A 12,304-nucleotide genomic window follows, 5' to 3' on the forward strand; every position below is an offset into this window, starting at 1 on the left:
TAGATTCCTTGGATTCAATACCTTCTTTAATCCATAATTCGCGCAGTTCTTGAGAATTGGTGTGCCATTTATGTAGAATCATACTAGCATCTCTAAAAATGCTAACGCATTCTAAACTGGTATTGAAAGCAAGTTCAACGTTTTGGTGTCCTCCAATGATGTCATCTACATAAATGTGATCATTTAGAAATTCGCAAGTGGCAGGGTAGGTTTTCTCATATTGTTTCAAATGGTGTTTAATGGTTGCAGCCAGTAAAAATGGACTGCTATTTACGCCAAATAACACACGTGTGAACCGATAAGTTATAAAATTTTGTGGATCATCGAATGGGTTTTTAGTAAACAGAAAACGTGTTACATCTCTGTCCTTCTCATCTACTTCTATCTGAAGAAAAGCCTGCTTTATGTCACTTGTAAATGCTACAGGATGAAGCCTGAAGGCCAACAGAAGTTCAAGAATGTCAGGATACAAATTTGGACCAATATGCAAGCAGTCATTTAACGAGATTTCACCAGGTCCATGTGAAGACGCGTCGAATACGATACGTAGTTTACTAGTAGTTCGATCACTACGAACGATTTCTCTGTGAGGCAAATAAAACGTGATTTGAGATTCACTATCAACAGTGTCTGGAACTGGTTCAATGATGTTTTGTTGTAAATAATCTTGTAGAACTGTTTGATACGAATAAAAGAGTTCAGGGTTATTCTGAAATCGCTTTACAAGTTTCTCAAATCGTTTCAGCGCAATCGCTTTATTGTCATGTAACTCATATTTTCTATCAGACTTCCATGGCAGCCTAACCTTGTAACGAGAATTTCTGTATAAAATTTCCGATTCGAATTTTTCCATTATGGTATTGTCAAATGGGTCGGATAATTGATTTTCAGGTTTAATTCCTAAACTTTCAAGCTCCCAAAATTTCTTTATCTGATCAGATATTATATCTTCCTCAACTATGATATTAAAGGCTGTGGACGTGTGTGTTGTACCTTTAGTGTAACCTAGCAGAGACCAACTGAATAACGTTTCAGCAGCTACTAAATGTTTGTCTAAACGCTTAAGTTTCCCAGTTACTACATCATAATAATGATCAGCTCCTATCAAAAGAGTAATTTTTTCTTTGCAATCCCAAGAATCTGCGAGTTGTAAACCTTCTAACTGTTTGCCTAAAATGTGTCTATCCAGATTAGGAGGTGGTAAATCAGAACTTGAAATTTGTTCAGTCACGAGAGCTTCAATTTCGATTTTCAAATTCGGTGTTTCCTTGTTCTGTAATTTTATCTTAACAACATCAAATGTTTTTCTAATGGGTGTTTTATTTCCAAACGTAAATACCGAAAGAGTCTCTGTTCGAATAACAGGAAACTTCAATTTATCCGCGATTTCTTTTCTTAGGAAGGAACGCATACTACCTGAATCCAGTAAAGCTCTAATTAAAACCGACTGCGTAGTTGTTCGAAGTGTTACGCAACAAGTTTGAAGTGAAATAGTTTTAATTTTGCTGCGTGAGAATGCTGAAAGAACATGCGAATCTTCTATACTTTTATTTTTTTGATTTCGTTCTTTCTCAGCGCGAAAGCATATTGAACGGTTATGTCGACCTTTGCACTTGGAGCAGACGAGATCGCTTCGACACTGCTTTAGGCGGTGGTTTAATTTCAGGCAAAGGTAACATCGGGAATGTTTATGTAATAAATTTCTCTTCTCATCAACTGTCAGTGATTCACAGTCTTCAGTAACATGTTTGGATGTATTACAAAACAGACAGCAATTAGTATTTTTGTTTTCTTTAACCGGCGCCAAGAGCTGGTAAGTGGAATGAACGATACTCCCCTTCCCACCCTTCTTTTTATAAACACAGGAAGTGCTTTCTGATTTATGAGTGGAGAGCAAAAGATGGCTTCTCTCGCGACTTTCCGATTCTAAACGAACAAACTGCAATAATTCGTCAACATTAAAAAAGGATGACGAATCCGTTTTACGATTGAATTCTAAGGTTATATCAGACGGCAGAGTTTTCATTATGGCTGGAATCAACATATAACTGTATTTATCCGGTGTGACTTCTAATGATTTCAAGCTGCGTATTTGAATTTCGATAGTGTTACAAAGTTTGCGAAGTTTTACAGTGTCACTGGATTTGGTTACTGGGGTAAGATTCAGGAGTTTTTGCATGTGTGAGTTTATATCTTTTCTGCCAAACCTGTTTTTAAGTATTTCGACAACTTCATCGTAATTTGGTTCCGAAATGCAAAAGCCTTCTATCGCGTTTGCGGCGTTGCCGCATAAGTACGATTTTAAATAATTAAATTTTTCGATCTTTGTTAAAGATTCATTATCATGGATTGCTACCTTGAAAGAGTTCCAAAAACTTGTCCACTGGGTGTAATCTCCATAGAATTTAGCGATGGTTAATTTTGGCAGACGTGTACATTTATTGCTTTCGATTTTAGAATTAGTTTCGTTAAGAGAGTTTTCATTATCCGAATTTGTTACTTTATTAAATTCTTTCAATTTTTTATTTGCTCTGAATTGCCATAACTGAATTTTCTCTTCGTATTCGATACAAGATAGAATTTCTGCTTCAAACTCTTCTGCCTCTGATTTCCAGTCACGCTCTATCTGAACATTTAACTCACTCAGAGCTTTTGATTTCGTGATTAATTGATCTAAATTTTCTTCTAATGTACATGTATCAATTTCTTCTTTATTCAACTCCGATTCGATTTTTTTTAGAATCTTGGACACGGTGGTCCTGATAACTTTGCGTTTCGATTTTAATTTAACAACAGACTCTTGCGCCATAGTTACTCTACAAATCAGAAAGTTTAGCCTTACCTTTTTTGCCGACTTCGCACACTTGCAACGTGCTAAATCCAATTCTTGACGGCCTAATGCACCAGCTGTTTCAAAACATTCTAAGATCTATAAATCGACATCAATCACTTTTTAAATGTAACTTTTAATATGTACAATATTTACAGATCATAGATCAAACATGGAGGTTCAGTTGACAAATAAATCTATATCCTTTCATAATCGAAAATCGAAATCAAATAGGAACCGAAGTGTTCCTAATCAAATAGTGTGCGAACCATCAAACATCCATCTATCGAGCTGCCGGTGGAGAGTCTATGGAAATTCAGAAGGCACGTCGCGTCTCGTTAACACACAACGCTACCCACATAGCACAAAAACATCCTTGGGATATCCCAAGGATGTTGCTCGCGGGATATGCGCACATCCTTAGGACATCCCGGAATATCCCGCGAACTTCCTAAACACCTCCTCCCGAGTGCTTAATGTCACATCCCGGGATATCCTAACCAAGTCCCATCGACAGCGTGCGGGATGTTATTAGGATATGAACTCCTACTTACTACATCCTCAGGACATCCCGGGATATCCCACAAACCTCCTAAGCACATCCCATTATATCCTAAAAACATCCTATCTATGTCCCATCGACAGCATATGGGATGTTATTAGGATTTAAAGTCCTACTTACTACATCCTCAGGACATCCCGTAATATCCCAATTTCCTCCTAAACTCATCCTCCTGAGCGCTTAATGTCACATCCCAGTATATCCTTAGAACATCCTATCTACGTCCCACCGACAGCGTATGGGATGTTATCAGGATTTGAAACACTAGTTACAATATCCCTTTAACCTTTTAAATACATACTCTCAACTGCTTAGGGTCACATCCCAGTATATATACAGAGGAAAATTCCAGTGAAAGTATGTGAAGGTGTGATGATCTAAAACCTACTTTTTTTTACACAGATAGTCTCAAATCGTTCTTCTATGGTTACTATGGAAAAATCAGAAATGTTGAAAATATTTATACAACTTATTTTGTTTTTAAATCTGAATTTGTGAATATATTAAAACTGAGCAAGGAAATTAAAATGAATTATTAATACAAAATATTAAAACTGAAAATTTTGCTTTTATTTTTAAGATATTAAAAATCTTTTCATCATTTTTAAACATCCAATAGCCCCCAAATTGAATTATTCATAATTAAATTATTTTACAAAATCAGTTTCTAATTTCAGTTAATTTGTATTAAAAATTGAATAATAAAATTAGCCATTTAATAATCTTTACATAAATGAATCATCTTTCTTTAAAACATATAAGGAATTTATAGTGTTTTGATGACACTGTTGGGAAATTGTTAAAAGAAATAAATTGTATTTTTAAAACTAAATCAATTCCTAGCCTCAGAATAAATAAATATGTTTTTGTAACATGAGAATGCTGCAGGCTTTTTTATATATTTAATATTTAGTTGTAAAAATTTGACATTATGTTAACAATTCTTTATATCATTCAAAAGGTAACTCAAGAAGCTCTTCTAAAATTCTATCTTTCTGCTCACACAATTAAAAAAAAAATCTGAAAGGCCTCAGATTTTAGCAGTCACTCAAAGAGGCTAAAAGTTTATAAATGCATAGATTATCAATACAGATGGGGCAGTGGAAATAGCAAAACATTTTATAAGATACTGACACCAGAAAGTTATATATCTTCTATATATTTGAAAAATGAAGAAATATATCATGTAATTATGTAAAAATATTAAAATGTTTTCAATTAGATATATCATGAATTAAATGCATTTTAAATAAATCAGATTAAAAATTAAAAAAAGCATTGTTAAGAATTGTGTGTAATGCTTTTAAATAGCTTGGCTTGTTAGTCAATAATATATTAGATTTTAAAGGTAAATATGTTAAATTTTGCCAAATGGCAAGACTTGAATGAAAAGCGAAACAAGTTTACGATTGACAATATGAAGTCACATTTCAAAATTAATAGCCCTTTTAGATTAAAAAAAAGTTCTGAAAATAATTTGCAATGGTTCATTGGTATTATTTTACGCAAAATTCAGTAAAATGAAATTTACCCGTTGAAATCAGCACCAAATTAAACTTTGTAAATTCTAGCGCATGTTAAAGGTTGTCTCATCCATAATTTTATTACTAACCATTCATTTAAGAGCAAAATAAAACAGTAATTGCCATTTATATGACAATCAATATCAAAAATTTAAATCTGCATTTTATGCAACATAGAAAAACTTCAAAAGATCTACTGTTTACCATGCAATTAAGGCATTTTATTCTGCGATCAACTCCACCAATTATTCATTCCATTAAGTATATTCAGTTTACACTTTCTGCTCAATATATGCTATGTAAAATTTTCCATAAATTTATTAATTCATTTTATTTTGAGGTGAGCTTTTATTCAACTCTCAATGTCAACGAGAATGTTTAGTTCATTTTTTATTCGGTCTCAAAAGAGAAATCAAAATACGTGGATTTATGTACGTGTATTTATGAATCAAAATACATGAGAAATCACAGTGAGAAAAGCACTGCTACCTTAAACTGTGATTATATATAACAAATGCAGTGAATTATAGTTAAAAAATAGTGAAAATATTTATATTTATGAACTATTTTATATATAACATTTTCAATTTCGCATATGTGGCAATTTAAGAACTTTTTTATGTATACCAATTTTTTGAAAGATCTGCAAATTTTTGTATCTTCAAGGAAAGCTTATTCTTTCACCTTTAGTATATAAGTAATGGTAATTTACCAGATAAAATTACTTAATGGGGAATACAGAAAAATATCTAACCACTTACCTTTGTGACTTCATCTGCAGAGAGACTAAAAAAGTAGTTCAGCTAAATCTGCTATAATAAATATGTATAATAATGCTAAATTATGCAATATCTATTAATATGACAAATTTTTGTAAAGCTATTTGGATGAAAAATAAACACATTCAGAAATTTATGGCACTATATTATGATTAACAGAGGAAAAACACTTTTCAAAATTCAAAATAGTTTTTATTAATCCAATTTATCACATTTTATTTGAATTCATGAAAAACAATCTTATATCCATGTATTCTTATGTATATAAGAACTCTTGATAAATTGGATCTCTGTCATTGCCTTTCACAGCACCTAAAATAAAAAAACACTCACAATTACTATATGTGAATATAATTCATAATTAAATTTAAACAAATGACTATTAGAATGCAAATTAAAGGAAGCATTTAAAATATTTTAACATTTAGCACCTATAAACAGAGTAGCAATTATTTGATTTTTCGATTATAATAAAATAAACATGGGGGATGCCTTTTAAAATTTTTTATGTCAGAAAATAAACTCAAACCACCAGCTGAACATATGAGCAGTTTTATCAATCAGCCACTGGTAGGTAACCTGGATACTGAATTAACATATAAAGTTGCCAAGATAAAGAGAGAAACAAAATTATGATAATCACATCTTACCTATTCATAAAACTATTTTAAATGTAATGTGTAGGCAAGTCCAAAAAGAGTGAGAATGAATTTATTTTGCAACACAAAGTAAAGTCTTGCAGGACCAAAAAAAAAAACTTGTCTCATGAGATTGGCAAGTAAAAAATAATTAACTGCATCTGGTAACATTTATCTGACAACTCATAAGTAATTGTTAGCTACGTGCAGAAAATAAAATCTGATCATGTTAATGCAATTTTAAACTTTTGAATTTAACCGCAGAAATTTACCAAAGAAGTACTTGTAACAGTAGTAAATGAAGATGTGGCTAATTTTTACTGTATGGTACACTTTGGTTTCTGTCTGAAAAAAAATCGCAAAGTGGTATTGGTTGTTTGTGAAATGTAGAAGCCCGTTGCGTCAAATAAGTTTTTCGGTAACCCTAATGTTGATAATGTTGGCGAAAGTAGCCTTTGGGAAAAAAAAAAAAAAAAAAAACTTTTTTTTTGTCAATAAAAAGGAGTTATTTCTGCAAATATTGCCAATGTGTTGTGATAAATTTAGTTTTGGGCTACTTTTTTTAATAGTAAACCTTTTGTACGGACCCAAATTTTTGGTTCTTACCATTCTTTTCAATTGCTGTGTTTGGTTGCACGGAAGTGGTATGGTCTTGTATTTTGAACATGCTATTTACTATTTTGGTGTGGGTACCATCGTTTGAGTATGTCTGAGGTAACTAAGAGACGAAAAATTTAATTGAATTGCTTACCTGGAGGATGGTGGTGGGAAGCCTAAACATATGCATGTGAAAAAAAAGGTATGTTAAAAAAATGATGTTTCATTTATTTTTTTGTCTTTGTGTGTTAATTTTTGTTAGAAGATTTGTTGTTTAATGTTTTTATGTTAGGAAATATGTATTTTTGGTAACTTATTCCTCTCTGTTTGTGTATTTTTGGTTGTCTGTGTGTTAGGCAGTGGCGAATTTTTTCTGGTAACTATGATATTTTTAACTTTCTGATTTTCTTAAAGTGAAAATAGATCAATGTGTACATGGACAAAGTTAAGGCAGTGCACAATGCCCAGTTTGTGCAGTTCTCTGTTTTAATAGGTCGATGTGTACATGGACACAGAGTTTGTGTATGTCTTTGACTTCTTATTTTGGTTTTGTGTAGCGGCCACCCTGAAATTGGTGCCGATTCTCTCAGGTGACGATCTTGATATAAAAAAAAGAAACGATTCGCCAAGGGTTACATTAGAGTAAATTTTTATCAAAGATGTTCTACCATAATCACCATTTCAGTGGTTTAAACACTAGTGGAGCAGTATGCAGAGATGAAGATTTGAGTTTGGTTTACACAGCATGATGGTTTAGGCACTCCAGCCATTACAGTGAACAAAATTATAATAAACATAGCCACAATAATTGTCTATAAATATTGATGTATAACACTGCATTAACTAATATATTTCTTATGCTAGTATATACAGAATCCTTAATCGAAGGGAAAATCAGAAGACTGTGCATACATTTTCCTTTAACTGAAACATGGATTTGACCATACAAATCTCAGTCTTATGGGACATGCCACACTATGCAGATAGACAGTAAAAAGTGCTTGTGTTGTTTTTATTTGTTAGAGGTATGAAATAAATATACTTCTAGATTTTAATTTTTTTCTTGTTTTACATTTGGATTACCTATCAAAAAGTAAGGAATTTTGATATTATTACAATATCGGAGTTAAAATAACAATTATTGGACATGTTAAAGTAATGAAAATTTTAAATTAGGTTAAAAAGTAACCCTTAATGTGGCATATTTTTGAATTAAACTCTATCAATATTAAAAACAACAAAACGTCCCTCTTTATTAAGGACTTTGATTAACTAATTTTAAATACGGAGCTATGAATGAATTTTTTCCCTTGCATGTTATAATAACTGAAATAAAATTACTCTGATACAGTCAAAATTCCTAAATGCAAGTACATAAAATTTACTTTAGCAATTTAAAGAGATGAGACACATTGAACACATGAATAGATTTCTATCAAAGAATAATTTATTAAATTTGGCCCATTCCATAGTAAACTTTAACCATTAGATTACATTATTACACCATGTTATCAGTTTGAAAAGCAAGTCATATGCCAGATCTTGGATGTAAAAGAAATGCACAAAATAATATACAGATTATTGAAAAATGATGTATACCAATGTTTATAGATATGATTAAATGTAACAGAAAATTTACTGTCACAACCACATTTTTAAGTGAAATGTATTATTTTAACATTTTATGATATTTAAGGTATGGCATTAAATGCAACATTATGTGCCTGGACATAAGTTAGTAAATTTAAAAAAAAAATAATAATCAAAGAATGAATGTCATGAAAAATTTCAAAAACAAGCAGAATTTAAGTTAGAAGACCTTTAGACACTTATGATAAATAAATTTGAGAATTCTTCACCCAAAATTAAATTATAATTAACTAAAACCAGTTTGACTGACTTTCTACAAAATCCTTCAGCTGCAATTTTTTTCTAGCTTGAAAACCAAATTCTTCTCCACATGGTAATAACATCTCAACCAGTTGAAATTCCTGCAGAAAGTTTGATAACACAGTAATAGAATTAATAGAATAGAAAAATTAACACAAAAGTATAGAACATCATTTAAACTTAACATTATTACAAATTTTGGTGCTTTCTGACTATCTGCAAAGCTGTGAAAATTGGCAAAATGGTTAGTTTATGGTTCATATCTACTGCTCTGTTCACAAGTAGTAATTCAAATAAGCACTTTATAAGAAACAAGAAATTTTAGGATGCACACACACAAAAAAAATATATATTGGGTCAATATTCACATATTTTTCATCGAATGGAATACTATTCAGAAATAAAGATTAAATATAAAGCATGTAAATACATGTGTGTGGTATGCATATTCATAGTTTGCTATTATCGTGTGCATACTCTTGCTGTTTTAGCTTAAGTTGAAGCTGTGAGGGTAGATGATAAGAAAGTATCAGAATTTTTCATGTATAAGAAAAGATTGCCCTGACAATAGTATCTCAATTGTTTAGCACTGACATTTACATAGCGCATTAGAAATATATAGTAATATATGTATAATAAAAAGATAATTGCATATTATTAATTCATTTTTTTAAATGCCAAACTTTAACAATTCTTTCACTAATTAAACAGAATTCTTTCACATGAACATCTAAAATCCATTCTTAACTAAAGAATAAATAATAAAACCATGTAAATTTCTTATCAAGCCCATCATTTCCGAAATGTCTACTTCTGAAAGTTCCCAGCATTTCTCAATATATTATTAAACTAAGCATCAATGATCGTCATGTTCGCTAATGTGGCAATATCTTTCACACTTCTTTGTTACCACAAGTAACAAGTAGGCTTCAATAAATCTTTAACTGTTACATGCTACTTTTTTCTAAAATCTGTACAAATAATAAAATTAAATGAGCTCTTTATAATATGCTCAAAGAAATAATTTTGTATGAAAATTTGTATGTTATATATTGGCCTGATTAATGATTCAGGAAATAATTCAGGTTTTCAAAGTGCTTCCAATAATTCAAATTTCAGCTTGTGTCAAAATAAAATCTATAACACAAAGATAAGCAAATTTCCTTATGAACAATGCATTTTAACATTATTCAATCACACAGTACTGATTGCTTCAATAAACATTACTGTAACTGTGTTATTTAAAAGACTGTAATGTTTTAATTATTTCCTTAATTAAAACATTACAGACTTTTCCTCCTTCTAACACCAAAAGAAAACTCAGATAAGAAGAGAAGGGGGAGAAACTTTAATATTGACATTTCTAAAATGATATAAACATTAATCATTCAGTACAGTTTGTTATTTCAGGCAAAAAGAATTCACTTTTCTGGATAGCATTTGTATTTCCATCTCACTTTCAATGAAACATTAAGAGAAATGCATATAATTTAAACACCAGTTTATTTTATTTATCAGGCAGATTATGTCAACTCGAAAAAACCTATCAGTAAAATTCGGTAGCAATAATTCTGAATGTTAGGCAACTTGCAAGATTCAACAAAAATTATCAATACTTTTATTATAATGACAATACTACAGTAACATGAACATAAAATTAAACTGCATATAACTATAAAATAAGCCAGCATATAATAATGGTGCATTGGTTTCTAAAACAATAGGCTCGATGAAAAAATACATGTATTATGGTAGCTATTCATATTCTTCAGCTTTCCTAATATTCTTATGTTCACTTTACATAACTAAAGTATCTAAAATACAATAAAAATGCAAACAATATTTATGAGAAAATGTTAAAAGCAATCATAAGCATTTGATTGAATGACCATATTTTGTCTTCCTGCAAGTCGAATCTTAAAATGATACTGTAACTGTGTTATTTAAAAGACTGTAATGTTTTAATTATTTCCTTAATTAAAACATTACAGACTTTTCCTCCTTCTAACACCAAAAGAAAACCCAGATAAGAAGAGAAGGGGGAGAAACTTTAATATTGACATTTCTAAAATGATATAAACATTAATCATTCAGTACAGTTTGTTATTTCAGGCAAAAAGAATTCACTTTTCTGGATAGCATTTGTATTTCCATCTCACTTTCAATGAAACATTAAGAGAAATGCATATAATTTAAACACCAGTTTATTTTATTTATCAGACAGATTATGTCAACTCGAAAAAACCTATCAGTAAAATTCGGTAGCAATAATTCTGAATGTTAGGCAACTTGCAAGATTCAACAAAAATTATCAATACTTTTATTATGTAGTTTGAAAAATGCTTAATCATTTTATAAAATATTCAAAAAAGATTAAAAAAAGGTACTGTTCTGTTATCAGGACCGGGTTCAGAAATGTATTTATGTATGCTTGTATATTTGTATGTGTGTGTGTCTACATTCAAACATCTATGCACATACTTACGAACACAGGTTCATACATTTCCGATTCTGGTCCCAATAACAGAACAGTAGTCCCCAAAAAACTTGAATTACAAACTAGATTAAGATAATGTTTCAACCATACATATTTTGAACAAAACAATGCAAACTCTTATTTTTATACAATTGTTCAAACTATTTAACATAAATTTATTGCTGCAATAAAATAATAAGCAATCTGATCACACATATTATTTTGAAACTGAATGCATAAACTAAAAAAAATTCAGTCATAAACATTTGGATAGCAGGGCAAATTAGATATTTGAAAAGACAGCCAGCCATTGAGATACACGTAATTCACGACAGAATGGTAACAATTCATAAAGCTGTGAAACATTTAACTGTCAAAATGACATAAATTCGAAAAGCAAAAAAAGTAAACATACAAGTATTGCAACTGAACTTACCTTTCATGCAACAAAAAATATCCATACAAGTTAACCTCATGGCGCAGCCATTTTGGATTTCGTTTCAAATCAGACAGATGTTTACGGATTTGCGGAAGAATACGAGGAACTAGTAGTTTGCCGGATACAATGTGCAATGACGCGAAAGAATATAGTTCTGTAGAACTTCCTACATTATTCCGTAATAAACAGAACTATTTCCTAATTTTTTCTTTATCTAATTAATTAATTAATAGGGAAATAGTTAAATAATGCCGAATTCATTTTTAATGAAATGTAAAATTTTGCATGTATGGGACGACCACCATCCATCCAATATTTCTGAGAATATAAACAAATTTTGGAATCTGAGAGTATCAGTAAATAAATATATAGAATATCGCCTCTCAAACGACCACTTCTGAAAGTGACCAATAGTTCTGAGATTATAAATAAATATTGATATTAAGCATTATTTCTATAAGACGACCATCTCTATATAAGACCAAAGTTTCTAGAATCTTGGATAGTCATCAGAGATGTATCTTTACTGCGAAATTATCACACGACTGTAATTCAATATCAATAACAGAT

At 30.6% G+C, this 12,304-nt stretch overlaps 1 long non-coding RNA gene across 1 annotated transcript; it reads right to left on the minus strand.

Moving 5' to 3' along the window:
* Positions 1 to 5,864: 5,864 nt before the first annotated feature.
* LOC146999383 (uncharacterized) lies at positions 5,865 to 11,804 on the minus strand. The gene is made up of 3 exons (XR_015042844.1): positions 11,732 to 11,804; positions 8,830 to 8,920; positions 5,865 to 6,006 (listed from the first exon to the last, which is right to left on the minus strand). It is a non-coding gene; the product is annotated as an uncharacterized LOC146999383 (long non-coding RNA).
* Positions 11,805 to 12,304: the final 500 nt, after the last annotated feature.

This window comes from Stegodyphus dumicola, chromosome 1 (assembly GCF_044657685.1).
Source record: "Stegodyphus dumicola isolate Sdum_Otavi_A_Nest chromosome 1, ASM4465768v1".
NCBI lineage: Eukaryota > Metazoa > Arthropoda > Arachnida > Araneae > Eresidae > Stegodyphus > Stegodyphus dumicola.